Below are 19,853 nucleotides of genomic sequence, written 5' to 3'. Positions count from 1 at the left end.
AGTGGAAAGCTGTGGCCTGCCATTTATCTCATACGCCCATGACACAAATTATTTTCTCTCTGTCATCCGAGCAGGAAGCCAGTGTGGAAGATTTTAACTCCTGCCTTGGTCTTGTCTCCTCCTGGATGAATTCCAACTTTCTAAAATTAAAGGGTGACAAGACGGAGGTTATGGTGCTGGGCTAGAACCCCCAGCTCGGGGGTCCCCAACTCTGGCCTGCTACTCTGGTAGCATTACCTGAACCTGTCAAAAAAGTGAAGAATCTCGGCGTCTGGCTGGATTCTCCCTTGTCCATGAAGCTTTAGCCAGCAAAGATTGCCTCCTCCTGCTTTTCCATTATGAAATGGCTAAAAACGATTTTATGGACACTCCCTTTCTCTGCTCAGAGAACCGTTGTCCAGGCCCATGATTAGACACCTTCAAATGGTCCAAAATTCTGCCGCCAGGCTCCTATTTAGGCTTCCAAAACATTCCTCTGCATCTGGTCTTCACCATGATCTCCACTGACTCACAGTGGACAAGCGTGTTCATTTTAAGGCACTTTGTTTTTGTTTTGTTTTTTTAAAGAAATTTTATTGATGCATATAGAAGGTGCACAGTACAGGAAGCAGTTCTATGCAATAAAGTCAGTGGCAAAATATTAAAATTATGCAACATTTACACATTCAGTAAAGTAGGCCACATGGTGTAACTCCCCAACACAGTGACATACAAGGAGGCAAAGGCATTTTGGTGCCCAGGTGGCCAAATTCTAACATATTGGGCATAACAAGGGGGCCTACTAGGTGTCAGAAGGCACTTTGGTTTATGCACAAAATACATTCTAATATGTGACCTTGGTTCCTGCAAACACTTTTCGTCCTCTACCACCCCCCACGCTCTCTGCACTCCTTTTCACAGTGCCCAGAGTTAGAAGCACCCGGATAAGCAGACGTTCTTTCTCTTTTCTGGGCTCTAGGTTGTGGAATGCTCCCCCTGAATCTCTCAGAGGCTGCACCTGCTTGTCTACTTTTCTCAAGGTAGCTAACAACCTGGTCATTTTAGGTTATACTTCTAGGCTGATGAACCTGTTCCTAAGTGTTGGAAAACCCTATGGGTAGCTGTGCGCTATACAATAACATAAGAATAATAAATAATAATAAGGGAAACAAATGAATAATTTAACAACAGACAATAACAGCAGGAGCTATTAGTATTACAATCAGTTGAATGCATTTAGCAGGCTTTGAGGGTTGAGCCGGTGCCACTGGGATTAGAACCTGCGATTTGCAGGTTGTATAGGCAAATTGTTGCAGCCGTTGCGGTGGCCCCCTGAGGTATCCTGTTGCTATTTAAACGTCTGTCCTGCAGGATGCAGAGATATTTCCAGAGCAGCTGTGCTAACCCTCTTACCAATCATATTGGGTTTCATATATGTGACGTACAGGTGACTATTTGCTGCAAATGCATTGGCCCACTGAGCCATTGTACCTTTAATGTCTCTATTCATTGCTACAGGGTGGTTGTTTTACTCAACAATGATTTTGCTGCCTTGTGAATAAGGTTTCTCTTCTGAAGCCAAAGTATATGGGGTGGCTGTGGCTAAGATGCGTGCCCACCAAGACCTGAGGTGAGGCCCTTGGCCCAACACCCTGGGGCAATTGAGCCAAAGGCCATTTGAAGCATGAGGGTTGCCCGAAGGCCCTGACGTATGGTCAGGCCCTGTAACCAAGCCTCCTCAAGTGCCCGATTCCTCACTGTGCACAGCCTTTGCCAAACCCCCAAGGGCGGCCAGCCCCCTGCTGCACACACATAAATGGTCAGGCCCTGCAGCCAACGCCCCAAAGATGGGCTGCACAAGACATCTATACGGGACGAAGGCTGTGCATGATTGGGGTTTTTGTTCATTTTTTGGGGTTTTATGGGAGTCCCACAGGACCACAGGGGACCGCACTGAGCCCCGCAGGGGTCCCCGAGGATCATGAGGGCAGGTTATTTCTTTTTAATGCCCCACTGAAGATCTCTGTCAGACCTCCTTCCACAAGAACTAGGGCCAGGGTGCCCCAGCTCTGCTCCCTTCTGTCACTTTTCTATTTGTTTTCCAGGACTCTGGGACAAAGTCCTGGAGTCGTATAATAGCCACTGCAACATTCTTTCGGCATTGTGGCCAGCCAGCCAATCAAATCTAATATTTCCCCCGCGGGAGTCCTGCAGGAGTACCTTTTTGGATCAAGACCTAGCTTTCTGCAAAATTTGGTGTAAGTCTGTTTAGCCATTTTGTCTGTAGCATTGTTCATAACTCCTATGGGGAATTGTAGGGGGAAATCTGCTTGACAGATTTCCCTCGAAACTTCAAAGGAAGACCCTGAGGTGAATGAATTTTTGTTTGGAAAGTTTTGTAAAGATTTGTCATACGGTGCCAAAGTATAAGCAACCAAAAGGCAATTTCCTATGGAAACCTGGCCCTAACTATAGCGACACACACAGTGGTGACATAAATAAATATATATATATATATATATATAAATATATATATATATCCTCAAACACATACTGTCGTCGGGGGCCTCCAACCGTGCAGGGCGAGCCTGGCTAAATTGGAAGACAGCACTTTCCAACAATTTAAATCCAAAGGAAAAGGCGCCAAGCCCGGTTCTGGACAAACACAACTTTATTTCATTTGGCGCAGGCACGAACAGGATGAGATGAACCTGACGCGTTTCAGCAGTTTTGCTTTTTTCAAAGGTTTAGTCATCACGTGTGCAGTGTCCCAGGTGAAATCCATGATTGTAAGTGACTCACCCCTGCCCTAACTATAGCGACACACACAGTGGTGACATAAATATATATATATATATATATATATATATATATATATATATATATATATATATATATATATATATATATATATATATATATATATATATATATATATATATTCCACCAATCCCGCTTCACACAAAAAACGGGCTGACACATGCTCAGGTACGATCCAGAGAGGCTTTATTTTCACCATCTTGGCACATCTCGCTGTATTTAAAATTTCGCCACTGCTGTGACACTTGGCAGACGCGTTTCGGCGTGGTTGCCTTCCTCAATGCCGCTGTGTATGACAGAGACGCGCAAACAGGGATTTTGAAAAGTTCGCCCATCAACTCCCATTGGAGGATAATCGTGGTCATAGAGAGAGGACTGCGGGTGCAGGGTAGTACTCACTCCGCCTGTTGTATTTTGTCCCTTGATTGACTCATGACACATCAAAGTCCCTGTATGCAGCAAGATGTTAGCCAAATTGTGCTGCTAGCGTGGAAAATGCAGTCTGAATCCGGGGACATAGTTCAGTGACTGCGTACCCTGCACACGATAATGCTCTGACTCCGTCAGCTGTCAGGCTGCATTCTCTGGCTGCTGCAAGCAGATGGTGATTTGGCTTCTCCAATCGTCCTTTCAGCAGACAATCTGCTGCTCTTTCCCCAGTGTACCAACACAAGTGCCGCTGCTGGGGGGGCGCCGCGATGCGTACCATCATACGCTCGAACCAAAGTTTTGTCGGCAGTTCACGGTGCACCAGACCAAGAGGCGTGCCAGTACTCAAGCGCCGACCGCTTGACTCATACTCCACCAATCCCGCTTCACACAAAAAACGGGCTGACACATGCTCAGGTACGATCCAGAGAGGCTTTATTTTCACCATCTTGGCACATCTCGCTGTATTTAAAATTTCGCCACTGCTGTGACACTTGGCAGACGCGTTTCGGCGTGGTTGCCTTCCTCAATGCCGCTGTGTATGACAGAGACGCGCAAACAGGGATTTTGAAAAGTTCGCCCATCAACTCCCATTGGAGGATAATCGTGGTCATAGAGAGAGGACTGCGGGTGCAGGGTAGTACTCACTCCGCCTGTTGTATTTTGTCCCTTGATTGACTCATGACACATCAAAGTCCCTGTATGCAGCAAGATGTTAGCCAAATTGTGCTGCTAGCGTGGAAAATGCAGTCTGAATCCGGGGACATAGTTCAGTGACTGCGTACCCTGCACACGATAATGCTCTGACTCCGTCAGCTGTCAGGCTGCATTCTCTGGCTGCTGCAAGCAGATGGTGATTTGGCTTCTCCAATCGTCCTTTCAGCAGACAATCTGCTGCTCTTTCCCCAGTGTACCAACACAAGTGCCGCTGCTGGGGGGGCGCCACGATGCGTACCATCATACGCTCGAACCAAAGTTTTGTCGGCAGTTCACGGTGCACCAGACCAAGAGGCGTGCCAGTACTCAAGCGCCGACCGCTTGACTCATACTCCACCAATCCCGCTTCACACAAAAAACGGGCTGACACATGCTCAGGTACGATCCAGAGAGGCTTTATTTTCACCATCTTGGCACATCTCGCTGTATTTAAAATTTCGCCACTGCTGTGACACTTGGCAGACGCGTTTCGGCGTGGTTGCCTTCCTCAATGCCGCTGTGTATGACAGAGACGCGCAAACAGGGATTTTGAAAAGTTCGCCCATCAACTCCCATTGGAGGATAATCGTGGTCATAGAGAGAGGACTGCGGGTGCAGGGTAGTACTCACTCCGCCTGTTGTATTTTGTCCCTTGATTGACTCATGACACATCAAAGTCCCTGTATGCAGCAAGATGTTAGCCAAATTGTGCTGCTAGCGTGGAAAATGCAGTCTGAATCCGGGGACATAGTTCAGTGACTGCGTACCCTGCACACGATAATGCTCTGACTCCGTCAGCTGTCAGGCTGCATTCTCTGGCTGCTGCAAGCAGATGGTGATTTGGCTTCTCCAATCGTCCTTTCAGCAGACAATCTGCTGCTCTTTCCCCAGTGTACCAACACAAGTGCCGCTGCTGGGGGGGCGCCACGATGCGTACCATCATACGCTCGAACCAAAGTTTTGTCGGCAGTTCACGGTGCACCAGACCAAGAGGCGTGCCAGTACTCAAGCGCCGACCGCTTGACTCATACTCCACCAATCCCGCTTCACACAAAAAACGGGCTGACACATGCTCAGGTACGATCCAGAGAGGCTTTATTTTCACCATCTTGGCACATCTCGCTGTATTTAAAATTTCGCCACTGCTGTGACACTTGGCAGACGCGTTTCGGCGTGGTTGCCTTCCTCAATGCCGCTGTGTATGACAGAGACGCGCAAACAGGGATTTTGAAAAGTTCGCCCATCAACTCCCATTGGAGGATAATCGTGGTCATAGAGAGAGGACTGCGGGTGCAGGGTAGTACTCACTCCGCCTGTTGTATTTTGTCCCTTGATTGACTCATGACACATCAAAGTCCCTGTATGCAGCAAGATGTTAGCCAAATTGTGCTGCTAGCGTGGAAAATGCAGTCTGAATCCGGGGACATAGTTCAGTGACTGCGTACCCTGCACACGATAATGCTCTGACTCCGTCAGCTGTCAGGCTGCATTCTCTGGCTGCTGCAAGCAGATGGTGATTTGGCTTCTCCAATCGTCCTTTCAGCAGACAATCTGCTGCTCTTTCCCCAGTGTACCAACACAAGTGCCGCTGCTGGGGGGGCGCCGCGATGCGTACCATCATACGCTCGAACCAAAGTTTTGTCGGCAGTTCACGGTGCACCAGACCAAGAGGCGTGCCAGTACTCAAGCGCCGACCGCTTGACTCATACTCCACCAATCCCGCTTCACACAAAAAACGGGCTGACACATGCTCAGGTACGATCCAGAGAGGCTTTATTTTCACCATCTTGGCACATCTCGCTGTATTTAAAATTTCGCCACTGCTGTGACACTTGGCAGACGCGTTTCGGCGTGGTTGCCTTCCTCAATGCCGCTGTGTATGACAGAGACGCGCAAACAGGGATTTTGAAAAGTTCGCCCATCAACTCCCATTGGAGGATAATCGTGGTCATAGAGAGAGGACTGCGGGTGCAGGGTAGTACTCACTCCGCCTGTTGTATTTTGTCCCTTGATTGACTCATGACACATCAAAGTCCCTGTATGCAGCAAGATGTTAGCCAAATTGTGCTGCTAGCGTGGAAAATGCAGTCTGAATCCGGGGACATAGTTCAGTGACTGCGTACCCTGCACACGATAATGCTCTGACTCCGTCAGCTGTCAGGCTGCATTCTCTGGCTGCTGCAAGCAGATGGTGATTTGGCTTCTCCAATCGTCCTTTCAGCAGACAATCTGCTGCTCTTTCCCCAGTGTACCAACACAAGTGCCGCTGCTGGGGGGGCGCCACGATGCGTACCATCATACGCTCGAACCAAAGTTTTGTCGGCAGTTCACGGTGCACCAGACCAAGAGGCGTGCCAGTACTCAAGCGCCGACCGCTTGACTCATACTCCACCAATCCCGCTTCACACAAAAAACGGGCTGACACATGCTCAGGTACGATCCAGAGAGGCTTTATTTTCACCATCTTGGCACATCTCGCTGTATTTAAAATTTCGCCACTGCTGTGACACTTGGCAGACGCGTTTCGGCGTGGTTGCCTTCCTCAATGCCGCTGTGTATGACAGAGACGCGCAAACAGGGATTTTGAAAAGTTCGCCCATCAACTCCCATTGGAGGATAATCGTGGTCATAGAGAGAGGACTGCGGGTGCAGGGTAGTACTCACTCCGCCTGTTGTATTTTGTCCCTTGATTGACTCATGACACATCAAAGTCCCTGTATGCAGCAAGATGTTAGCCAAATTGTGCTGCTAGCGTGGAAAATGCAGTCTGAATCCGGGGACATAGTTCAGTGACTGCGTACCCTGCACACGATAATGCTCTGACTCCGTCAGCTGTCAGGCTGCATTCTCTGGCTGCTGCAAGCAGATGGTGATTTGGCTTCTCCAATCGTCCTTTCAGCAGACAATCTGCTGCTCTTTCCCCAGTGTACCAACACAAGTGCCGCTGCTGGGGGGGCGCCACGATGCGTACCATCATACGCTCGAACCAAAGTTTTGTCGGCAGTTCACGGTGCACCAGACCAAGAGGCGTGCCAGTACTCAAGCGCCGACCGCTTGACTCATACTCCACCAATCCCGCTTCACACAAAAAACGGGCTGACACATGCTCAGGTACGATCCAGAGAGGCTTTATTTTCACCATCTTGGCACATCTCGCTGTATTTAAAATTTCGCCACTGCTGTGACACTTGGCAGACGCGTTTCGGCGTGGTTGCCTTCCTCAATGCCGCTGTGTATGACAGAGACGCGCAAACAGGGATTTTGAAAAGTTCGCCCATCAACTCCCATTGGAGGATAATCGTGGTCATAGAGAGAGGACTGCGGGTGCAGGGTAGTACTCACTCCGCCTGTTGTATTTTGTCCCTTGATTGACTCATGACACATCAAAGTCCCTGTATGCAGCAAGATGTTAGCCAAATTGTGCTGCTAGCGTGGAAAATGCAGTCTGAATCCGGGGACATAGTTCAGTGACTGCGTACCCTGCACACGATAATGCTCTGACTCCGTCAGCTGTCAGGCTGCATTCTCTGGCTGCTGCAAGCAGATGGTGATTTGGCTTCTCCAATCGTCCTTTCAGCAGACAATCTGCTGCTCTTTCCCCAGTGTACCAACACAAGTGCCGCTGCTGGGGGGGCGCCACGATGCGTACCATCATACGCTCGAACCAAAGTTTTGTCGGCAGTTCACGGTGCACCAGACCAAGAGGCGTGCCAGTACTCAAGCGCCGACCGCTTGACTCATACTCCACCAATCCCGCTTCACACAAAAAACGGGCTGACACATGCTCAGGTACGATCCAGAGAGGCTTTATTTTCACCATCTTGGCACATCTCGCTGTATTTAAAATTTCGCCACTGCTGTGACACTTGGCAGACGCGTTTCGGCGTGGTTGCCTTCCTCAATGCCGCTGTGTATGACAGAGACGCGCAAACAGGGATTTTGAAAAGTTCGCCCATCAACTCCCATTGGAGGATAATCGTGGTCATAGAGAGAGGACTGCGGGTGCAGGGTAGTACTCACTCCGCCTGTTGTATTTTGTCCCTTGATTGACTCATGACACATCAAAGTCCCTGTATGCAGCAAGATGTTAGCCAAATTGTGCTGCTAGCGTGGAAAATGCAGTCTGAATCCGGGGACATAGTTCAGTGACTGCGTACCCTGCACACGATAATGCTCTGACTCCGTCAGCTGTCAGGCTGCATTCTCTGGCTGCTGCAAGCAGATGGTGATTTGGCTTCTCCAATCGTCCTTTCAGCAGACAATCTGCTGCTCTTTCCCCAGTGTACCAACACAAGTGCCGCTGCTGGGGGGGCGCCGCGATGCGTACCATCATACGCTCGAACCAAAGTTTTGTCGGCAGTTCACGGTGCACCAGACCAAGAGGCGTGCCAGTACTCAAGCGCCGACCGCTTGACTCATACTCCACCAATCCCGCTTCACACAAAAAACGGGCTGACACATGCTCAGGTACGATCCAGAGAGGCTTTATTTTCACCATCTTGGCACATCTCGCTGTATTTAAAATTTCGCCACTGCTGTGACACTTGGCAGACGCGTTTCGGCGTGGTTGCCTTCCTCAATGCCGCTGTGTATGACAGAGACGCGCAAACAGGGATTTTGAAAAGTTCGCCCATCAACTCCCATTGGAGGATAATCGTGGTCATAGAGAGAGGACTGCGGGTGCAGGGTAGTACTCACTCCGCCTGTTGTATTTTGTCCCTTGATTGACTCATGACACATCAAAGTCCCTGTATGCAGCAAGATGTTAGCCAAATTGTGCTGCTAGCGTGGAAAATGCAGTCTGAATCCGGGGACATAGTTCAGTGACTGCGTACCCTGCACACGATAATGCTCTGACTCCGTCAGCTGTCAGGCTGCATTCTCTGGCTGCTGCAAGCAGATGGTGATTTGGCTTCTCCAATCGTCCTTTCAGCAGACAATCTGCTGCTCTTTCCCCAGTGTACCAACACAAGTGCCGCTGCTGGGGGGGCGCCACGATGCGTACCATCATACGCTCGAACCAAAGTTTTGTCGGCAGTTCACGGTGCACCAGACCAAGAGGCGTGCCAGTACTCAAGCGCCGACCGCTTGACTCATACTCCACCAATCCCGCTTCACACAAAAAACGGGCTGACACATGCTCAGGTACGATCCAGAGAGGCTTTATTTTCACCATCTTGGCACATCTCGCTGTATTTAAAATTTCGCCACTGCTGTGACACTTGGCAGACGCGTTTCGGCGTGGTTGCCTTCCTCAATGCCGCTGTGTATGACAGAGACGCGCAAACAGGGATTTTGAAAAGTTCGCCCATCAACTCCCATTGGAGGATAATCGTGGTCATAGAGAGAGGACTGCGGGTGCAGGGTAGTACTCACTCCGCCTGTTGTATTTTGTCCCTTGATTGACTCATGACACATCAAAGTCCCTGTATGCAGCAAGATGTTAGCCAAATTGTGCTGCTAGCGTGGAAAATGCAGTCTGAATCCGGGGACATAGTTCAGTGACTGCGTACCCTGCACACGATAATGCTCTGACTCCGTCAGCTGTCAGGCTGCATTCTCTGGCTGCTGCAAGCAGATGGTGATTTGGCTTCTCCAATCGTCCTTTCAGCAGACAATCTGCTGCTCTTTCCCCAGTGTACCAACACAAGTGCCGCTGCTGGGGGGGCGCCGCGATGCGTACCATCATACGCTCGAACCAAAGTTTTGTCGGCAGTTCACGGTGCACCAGACCAAGAGGCGTGCCAGTACTCAAGCGCCGACCGCTTGACTCATACTCCACCAATCCCGCTTCACACAAAAAACGGGCTGACACATGCTCAGGTACGATCCAGAGAGGCTTTATTTTCACCATCTTGGCACATCTCGCTGTATTTAAAATTTCGCCACTGCTGTGACACTTGGCAGACGCGTTTCGGCGTGGTTGCCTTCCTCAATGCCGCTGTGTATGACAGAGACGCGCAAACAGGGATTTGAAAAGTTCGCCCATCAACTCCCATTGGAGGATAATCGTGGTCATAGAGAGAGGACTGCGGGTGCAGGGTAGTACTCACTCCGCCTGTTGTATTTTGTCCCTTGATTGACTCATGACACATCAAAGTCCCTGTATGCAGCAAGATGTTAGCCAAATTGTGCTGCTAGCGTGGAAAATGCAGTCTGAATCCGGGGACATAGTTCAGTGACTGCGTACCCTGCACACGATAATGCTCTGACTCCGTCAGCTGTCAGGCTGCATTCTCTGGCTGCTGCAAGCAGATGGTGATTTGGCTTCTCCAATCGTCCTTTCAGCAGACAATCTGCTGCTCTTTCCCCAGTGTACCAACACAAGTGCCGCTGCTGGGGGGGCGCCGCGATGCGTACCATCATACGCTCGAACCAAAGTTTTGTCGGCAGTTCACGGTGCACCAGACCAAGAGGCGTGCCAGTACTCAAGCGCCGACCGCTTGACTCATACTCCACCAATCCCGCTTCACACAAAAAACGGGCTGACACATGCTCAGGTACGATCCAGAGAGGCTTTATTTTCACCATCTTGGCACATCTCGCTGTATTTAAAATTTCGCCACTGCTGTGACACTTGGCAGACGCGTTTCGGCGTGGTTGCCTTCCTCAATGCCGCTGTGTATGACAGAGACGCGCAAACAGGGATTTTGAAAAGTTCGCCCATCAACTCCCATTGGAGGATAATCGTGGTCATAGAGAGAGGACTGCGGGTGCAGGGTAGTACTCACTCCGCCTGTTGTATTTTGTCCCTTGATTGACTCATGACACATCAAAGTCCCTGTATGCAGCAAGATGTTAGCCAAATTGTGCTGCTAGCGTGGAAAATGCAGTCTGAATCCGGGGACATAGTTCAGTGACTGCGTACCCTGCACACGATAATGCTCTGACTCCGTCAGCTGTCAGGCTGCATTCTCTGGCTGCTGCAAGCAGATGGTGATTTGGCTTCTCCAATCGTCCTTTCAGCAGACAATCTGCTGCTCTTTCCCCAGTGTACCAACACAAGTGCCGCTGCTGGGGGGGCGCCGCGATGCGTACCATCATACGCTCGAACCAAAGTTTTGTCGGCAGTTCACGGTGCACCAGACCAAGAGGCGTGCCAGTACTCAAGCGCCGACCGCTTGACTCATACTCCACCAATCCCGCTTCACACAAAAAACGGGCTGACACATGCTCAGGTACGATCCAGAGAGGCTTTATTTTCACCATCTTGGCACATCTCGCTGTATTTAAAATTTCGCCACTGCTGTGACACTTGGCAGACGCGTTTCGGCGTGGTTGCCTTCCTCAATGCCGCTGTGTATGACAGAGACGCGCAAACAGGGATTTTGAAAATTTCGCCCATCAACTCCCATTGGAGGATAATCGTGGTCATAGAGAGAGGACTGCGGGTGCAGGGTAGTACTCACTCCGCCTGTTGTATTTTGTCCCTTGATTGACTCATGACACATCAAAGTCCCTGTATGCAGCAAGATGTTAGCCAAATTGTGCTGCTAGCGTGGAAAATGCAGTCTGAATCCGGGGACATAGTTCAGTGACTGCGTACCCTGCACACGATAATGCTCTGACTCCATCAGCTGTCAGGCTGCATTCTCTGGCTGCTGCAAGCAGATGGTGATTTGGCTTCTCCAATCGTCCTTTCAGCAGACAATCTGCTGCTCTTTCCCCAGTGTACCAACACAAGTGCCGCTGCTGGGGGGGCGCCGCGATGCGTACCATCATACGCTCGAACCAAAGTTTTGTCGGCAGTTCACGGTGCACCAGACCAAGAGGCGTGCCAGTACTCAAGCGCCGACCGCTTGACTCATACTCCACCAATCCCGCTTCACACAAAAAACGGGCTGACACATGCTCAGGTACGATCCAGAGAGGCTTTATTTTCACCATCTTGGCACATCTCGCTGTATTTAAAATTTCGCCACTGCTGTGACACTTGGCAGACGCGTTTCGGCGTGGTTGCCTTCCTCAATGCCGCTGTGTATGACAGAGACGCGCAAACAGGGATTTTGAAAAGTTCGCCCATCAACTCCCATTGGAGGATAATCGTGGTCATAGAGAGAGGACTGCGGGTGCAGGGTAGTACTCACTCCGCCTGTTGTATTTTGTCCCTTGATTGACTCATGACACATCAAAGTCCCTGTATGCAGCAAGATGTTAGCCAAATTGTGCTGCTAGCGTGGAAAATGCAGTCTGAATCCGGGGACATAGTTCAGTGACTGCGTACCCTGCACACGATAATGCTCTGACTCCGTCAGCTGTCAGGCTGCATTCTCTGGCTGCTGCAAGCAGATGGTGATTTGGCTTCTCCAATCGTCCTTTCAGCAGACAATCTGCTGCTCTTTCCCCAGTGTACCAACACAAGTGCCGCTGCTGGGGGGGGCGCCGCGATGCGTACCATCATACGCTCGAACCAAAGTTTTGTCGGCAGTTCACGGTGCACCAGACCAAGAGGCGTGCCAGTACTCAAGCGCCGACCGCTTGACTCATACTCAACCAATCCCGCTTCACACAAAAAACGGGCTGACACATGCTCAGGTACGATCCAGAGAGGCTTTATTTTCACCATCTTGGCACATCTCGCTGTATTTAAAATTTCGCCACTGCTGTGACACTTGGCAGACGCGTTTCGGCGTGGTTGCCTTCCTCAATGCCGCTGTGTATGACAGAGACGCGCAAACAGGGATTTTGAAAAGTTCGCCCATCAACTCCCATTGGAGGATAATCGTGGTCATAGAGAGAGGACTGCGGGTGCAGGGTAGTACTCACTCCGCCTGTTGTATTTTGTCCCTTGATTGACTCATGACACATCAAAGTCCCTGTATGCAGCAAGATGTTAGCCAAATTGTGCTGCTAGCGTGGAAAATGCAGTCTGAATCCGGGGACATAGTTCAGTGACTGCGTACCCTGCACACGATAATGCTCTGACTCCGTCAGCTGTCAGGCTGCATTCTCTGGCTGCTGCAAGCAGATGGTGATTTGGCTTCTCCAATCGTCCTTTCAGCAGACAATCTGCTGCTCTTTCCCCAGTGTACCAACACAAGTGCCGCTGCTGGGGGGGCGCCACGATGCGTACCATCATACGCTCGAACCAAAGTTTTGTCGGCAGTTCACGGTGCACCAGACCAAGAGGCGTGCCAGTACTCAAGCGCCGACCGCTTGACTCATACTCCACCAATCCCGCTTCACACAAAAAACGGGCTGACACATGCTCAGGTACGATCCAGAGAGGCTTTATTTTCACCATCTTGGCACATCTCGCTGTATTTAAAATTTCGCCAATGCTGTGACACTTGGCAGACGCGTTTCGGCGTGGTTGCCTTCCTCAATGCCGCTGTGTATGACAGAGACGCGCAAACAGGGATTTTGAAAAGTTCGCCCATCAACTCCCATTGGAGGATAATCGTGGTCATAGAGAGAGGACTGCGGGTGCAGGGTAGTACTCACTCCGCCTGTTGTATTTTGTCCCTTGATTGACTCATGACACATCAAAGTCCCTGTATGCAGCAAGATGTTAGCCAAATTGTGCTGCTAGCGTGGAAAATGCAGTCTGAATCCGGGGACATAGTTCAGTGACTGCGTACCCTGCACACGATAATGCTCTGACTCCGTCAGCTGTCAGGCTGCATTCTCTGGCTGCTGCAAGCAGATGGTGATTTGGCTTCTCCAATCGTCCTTTCAGCAGACAATCTGCTGCTCTTTCCCCAGTGTACCAACACAAGTGCCGCTGCTGGGGGGGCGCCGCGATGCGTACCATCATACGCTCGAACCAAAGTTTTGTCGGCAGTTCACGGTGCACCAGACCAAGAGGCGTGCCAGTACTCAAGCGCCGACCGCTTGACTCATACTCCACCAATCTCGCTTCACACAAAAAACGGGCTGACACATGCTCAGGTACGATCCAGAGAGGCTTTATTTTCACCATCTTGGCACATCTCGCTGTATTTAAAATTTCGCCACTGCTGTGACACTTGGCAGACGCGTTTCGGCGTGGTTGCCTTCCTCAATGCCGCTGTGTATGACAGAGACGCGCAAACAGGGATTTTGAAAAGTTCGCCCAACAACTCCCATTGGAGGATAATCGTGGTCATAGAGAGAGGACTGCGGGTGCAGGGTAGTACTCACTCCGCCTGTTGTATTTTGTCCCTTGATTGACTCATGACACATCAAAGTCCCTGTATGCAGCAAGATGTTAGCCAAATTGTGCTGCTAGCGTGGAAAATGCAGTCTGAATCCGGGGACATAGTTCAGTGACTGCGTACCCTGCACACGATAATGCTCTGACTCCGTCAGCTGTCAGGCTGCATTCTCTGGCTGCTGCAAGCAGATGGTGATTTGGCTTCTCCAATCGTCCTTTCAGCAGACAATCTGCTGCTCTTTCCCCAGTGTACCAACACAAGTGCCGCTGCTGGGGGGGCGCCGCGATGCGTACCATCATACGCTCAAACCAAAGTTTTGTCGGCAGTTCACGGTGCACCAGACCAAGAGGCGTGCCAGTACTCAAGCGCCGACCGCTTGACTCATACTCCACCAATCCCGCTTCACACAAAAAACGGGCTGACACATGCTCAGGTACGATCCAGAGAGGCTTTATTTTCACCATCTTGGCACATCTCGCTGTATTTAAAATTTCGCCACTGCTGTGACACTTGGCAGACGCGTTTCGGCGTGGTTGCCTTCCTCAATGCCGCTGTGTATGACAGAGACGCGCAAACAGGGATTTTGAAAAGTTCGCCCATCAACTCCCATTGGAGGATAATCGTGGTCATAGAGAGAGGACTGCGGGTGCAGGGTAGTACTCACTCCGCCTGTTGTATTTTGTCCCTTGATTGACTCATGACACATCAAAGTCCCTGTATGCAGCAAGATGTTAGCCAAATTGTGCTGCTAGCGTGGAAAATGCAGTCTGAATCCGGGGACATAGTTCAGTGACTGCGTACCCTGCACACGATAATGCTCTGACTCCGTCAGCTGTCAGGCTGCATTCTCTGGCTGCTGCAAGCAGATGGTGATTTGGCTTCTCCAATCGTCCTTTCAGCAGACAATCTGCTGCTCTTTCCCCAGTGTACCAACACAAGTGCCGCTGCTGGGGGGGCGCCGCGATGCGTACCATCATACGCTCGAACCAAAGTTTTGTCGGCAGTTCACGGTGCACCAGACCAAGAGGCGTGCCAGTACTCAAGCGCCGACCGCTTGACTCATACTCCACCAATCCCGCTTCACACAAAAAACGGGCTGACACATGCTCAGGTACGATCCAGAGAGGCTTTATTTTCACCATCTTGGCACATCTCGCTGTATTTAAAATTTCGCCACTGCTGTGACACTTGGCAGACGCGTTTCGGCGTGGTTGCCTTCCTCAATGCCGCTGTGTATGACAGAGACGCGCAAACAGGGATTTTGAAAAGTTCGCCCATCAACTCCCATTGGAGGATAATCGTGGTCATAGAGAGAGGACTGCGGGTGCAGGGTAGTACTCACTCCGCCTGTTGTATTTTGTCCCTTGATTGACTCATGACACATCAAAGTCCCTGTATGCAGCAAGATGTTAGCCAAATTGTGCTGCTAGCGTGGAAAATGCAGTCTGAATCCGGGGACATAGTTCAGTGACTGCGTACCCTGCACACGATAATGCTCTGACTCCGTCAGCTGTCAGGCTGCATTCTCTGGCTGCTGCAAGCAGATGGTGATTTGGCTTCTCCAATCGTCCTTTCAGTAGACAATCTGCTGCTCTTTCCCCAGTGTACCAACACAAGTGCCGCTGCTGGGGGGGCGCCGCGATGCGTACCATCATACGCTCATACCAAAGTTTTGTCGGCAGTTCACGGTGCACCAGACCAAGAGGCGTGCCAGTACTCAAGCGCCGACCGCTTGACTCATACTCCACCAATCCCGCTTCACACAAAAAACGGGCTGACACATGCTCAGGTACGATCCAGAGAGGCTTTATTTTCACCATCTTGGCACATCTCGCTGTATTTAAAATTTCGCCACTGCTGTGACACTTGGCAGACGCGTTTCGGCGTGGTTGCCTTCCTCAATGCCGCTGTGTATGACAGAGACGCGCAAACAGGGATTTTGAAAAGTTCGCCCATCAACTCCCATTGGAGGATAATCGTGGTCATAGAGAGAGGACTGCGGGTGCAGGGTAGTACTCACTCCGCCTGTTGTATTTTGTCCCTTGATTGACTCATGACACATCAAAGTCCCTGTATGCAGCAAGATGTTAGCCAAATTGTGCTGCTAGCGTGGAAAATGCAGTCTGAATCCGGGGACATAGTTCAGTGACTGCGTACTCTGCACACGATAATGCTCTGACTCCGTCAGCTGTCAGGCTGCATTCTCTGGCTGCTGCAAGCAGATGGTGATTTGGCTTCTCCAATCGTCCTTTCAGCAGACAATCTGCTGCTCTTTCCCCAGTGTACCAACACAAGTGCCGCTGCTGGGGGGGCGCCGCGATGCGTACCATCATACGCTCGAACCAAAGTTTTGTCGGCAGTTCACGGTGCACCAGACCAAGAGGCGTGCCAGTACTCAAGCGCCGACCGCTTGACTCATACTCCACCAATCCCGCTTCACACAAAAAACGGGCTGACACATGCTCAGGTACGATCCAGAGAGGCTTTATTTTCACCATCTTGGCACATCTCGCTGTATTTAAAATTTCGCCACTGCTGTGACACTTGGCAGACGCGTTTCGGCGTGGTTGCCTTCCTCAATGCCGCTGTGTATGACAGAGACGCGCAAACAGGGATTTTGAAAAGTTCGCCCATCAACTCCCATTGGAGGATAATCGTGGTCATAGAGAGAGGACTGCGGGTGCAGGGTAGTACTCACTCCGCCTGTTGTATTTTGTCCCTTGATTGACTCATGACACATCAAAGTCCCTGTATGCAGCAAGATGTTAGCCAAATTGTGCTGCTAGCGTGGAAAATGCAGTCTGAATCCGGGGACATAGTTCAGTGACTGCGTACCCTGCACACGATAATGCTCTGACTCCGTCAGCTGTCAGGCTGCATTCTCTGGCTGCTGCAAGCAGATGGTGATTTGGCTTCTCCAATCGTCCTTTCAGCAGACAATCTGCTGCTCTTTCCCCAGTGTACCAACACAAGTGCCGCTGCTGGGGGGGCGCCGCGATGCGTACCATCATACGCTCGAACCAAAGTTTTGTCGGCAGTTCACGGTGCACCAGACCAAGAGGCGTGCCAGTACTCAAGCGCCGACCGCTTGACTCATACTCCACCAATCCCGCTTCACACAAAAAACGGGCTGACACATGCTCAGGTACGATCCAGAGAGGCTTTATTTTCACCATCTTGGCACATCTCGCTGTATTTAAAATTTCGCCACTGCTGTGACACTTGGCAGACGCGTTTCGGCGTGGTTGCCTTCCTCAATGCCGCTGTGTATGACAGAGACGCGCAAACAGGGATTTTGAAAAGTTCGCCCATCAACTCCCATTGGAGGATAATCGTGGTCATAGAGAGAGGACTGCGGGTGCAGGGTAGTACTCACTCCGCCTGTTGTATTTTGTCCCTTGATTGACTCATGACACATCAAAGTCCCTGTATGCAGCAAGATGTTAGCCAAATTGTGCTGCTAGCGTGGAAAATGCAGTCTGAATCCGGGGACATAGTTCAGTGACTGCGTACCCTGCACACGATAATGCTCTGACTCCGTCAGCTGTCAGGCTGCATTCTCTGGCTGCTGCAAGCAGATGGTGATTTGGCTTCTCCAATCGTCCTTTCAGCAGACAATCTGCTGCTCTTTCCCCAGTGTACCAACACAAGTGCCGCTGCTGGGGGGGCGCCGCGATGCGTACCATCATACGCTCGAACCAAAGTTTTGTCGGCAGTTCACGGTGCACCAGACCAAGAGGCGTGCCAGTACTCAAGCGCCGACCGCTTGACTCATACTCCACCAATCCCGCTTCACACAAAAAACGGGCTGACACATGCTCAGGTACGATCCAGAGAGGCTTTATTTTCACCATCTTGGCACATCTCGCTGTATTTAAAATTTCGCCACTGCTGTGACACTTGGCAGACGCGTTTCGGCGTGGTTGCCTTCCTCAATGCCGCTGTGTATGACAGAGACGCGCAAACAGGGATTTTTTAAAGTTCGCCCATCAATATATATACATACACCAATATAAAACCTCTCTTCATTTACATTGAAAATGCAGATGAAGGTCATCGCTAATATTTTGGGCTTTGACCTTCCTAATTATCTGTACTTAGATAACTTGGTGGTATTTATTGTATGCTGCGTTTCTAGTGAAGAAACTCATAATTGCTGTTCTCGGCGGTGCTCAAACCCTATAAGAGTTGTTCGATGGCCCTTTTTCTCATAGGGCACACTCATGTGGGCAGTTTCTTTGAACCGTGGTAGTGAGAATAATAAGTTACGTTTCGGAAGTAACTGCTATTTTTGGAGAGTAGCACTTCTCACTTCTCCTCTACCCTTAAAAGCCTGAACTCTACAGCTAACACTACACTCATACTGATCCTACGCCGAGGCCATCTTCCCCCGCCCGACATGTGTGGTTAAAGGCCCGGGGGCAGTAAAAGACGTATGCATTAACCGCATATTCTTTATGTAAAGCTTATGCCACAAAAAATAATAATAAAAAAAAGGAAACATGCAGTCGTCTGAATAAGTGGGCAACATGTTTTCAATTATTGGTGCAAAGAAAAGATCCTTTTGGCTTTGAATATCTGTAATCTGAAGACACAGTTTAAACACACATGGATGATTAAAAACCACAACTGAGCACGGGTAAAGCAAACAGGGCTATCCGTTTTGACCTGTTGCTTTGCCAATGTTTTTTGCTGATGCTGTTCAGCATCAGCAAGAGGGATGTTTTTTACCAATGCCCAACAACACCTGCAGAAAAAGTGTGATTACTTATATTTGTGCATGTCTTATCACGCATGCACATGTATTCGTCATCATAATACGGTGGCCCAGTATGATTAAGCATGTGCGTGAGCATACAGCATGATATGAGTGTGCAAAGAGAATGCATAAGTTGAACAATTGCATGCTGCTCTAGAGGTCATTCATACAGGAAATGTAGTAACTAAAACTGGATAATAGGAGAGTAAATGCAGGGGCGGGAGGCACCCGCGCACAGACACGGAGCCTAGCTGAGGTACGGTTACTACCGTTACTTCCGATGTGACTGCACCGGGACTGTCAAAGAGACTGTAGCTGGCTCCGCTGTGGACAGTGAACACAAATTAGTCTGAATGCATGTCATGAAGTAGTGGTTATTGATCCTGATGCGGGATGATCCCCCACATATGTTTACAACTCTCTGCTTACCTATTGTGTCAAATGCCAAGGAATGTTCTTGTTTAAAACAATAAAAAATAGATTTACAAAGAAAAAAAAATAGGAGAGTAAATGCAACCTGTAGTACAGAGCGAGTGGGCACTAGAAGTAGAGCGGAGAAGGAGAAGATAGGCAGGAGTGGAAGGACCCTAGTGTAAACCCAATTAGGATGAATGCATGTGACACACTTTCACTGATCCAGATGCTCCAGGGTGTGCATGAGCTTCACGGCTGTGCTGGAAATTGTCCCAAACCAAGGGGGTCAGTGCTCTTGAGTGTGACATACTTCCCGTCCTTCCTCCAAATCAACAGGTATAAGGACAACTTTAGGACCCCTTCTTTTCTTTTTCCTTTTTAGCATTCCTCCCTCCAGAGGATGAGCTGAAGCACAAGTCTGGCAAACCTTTTCTGGTGTTCCTAAGAGTGACTGTGCAAAAAGATGCAAAGATGGAAGATCTAAAGCCAATGAGCCTCTGACAAAAGGAATTCCCGATGACGCTACGCACTACCCGGATTTAAAACGCAGTTGTAGGTTTTTGGAACAGTGTGTGGGACTCACTATTGATGGTGGAATGAAGTCCTTTCTGAGGGAGGGA

The sequence above is a fragment of the Triturus cristatus genome, chromosome 10 (assembly GCF_964204655.1).
Source record: "Triturus cristatus chromosome 10, aTriCri1.1, whole genome shotgun sequence".
NCBI classification, from domain to species: Eukaryota; Metazoa; Chordata; class Amphibia; order Caudata; family Salamandridae; genus Triturus; species Triturus cristatus.
The sequence above is the reverse complement of the archived record's forward strand: the minus strand, read 5'-3'. Positions refer to the sequence as shown.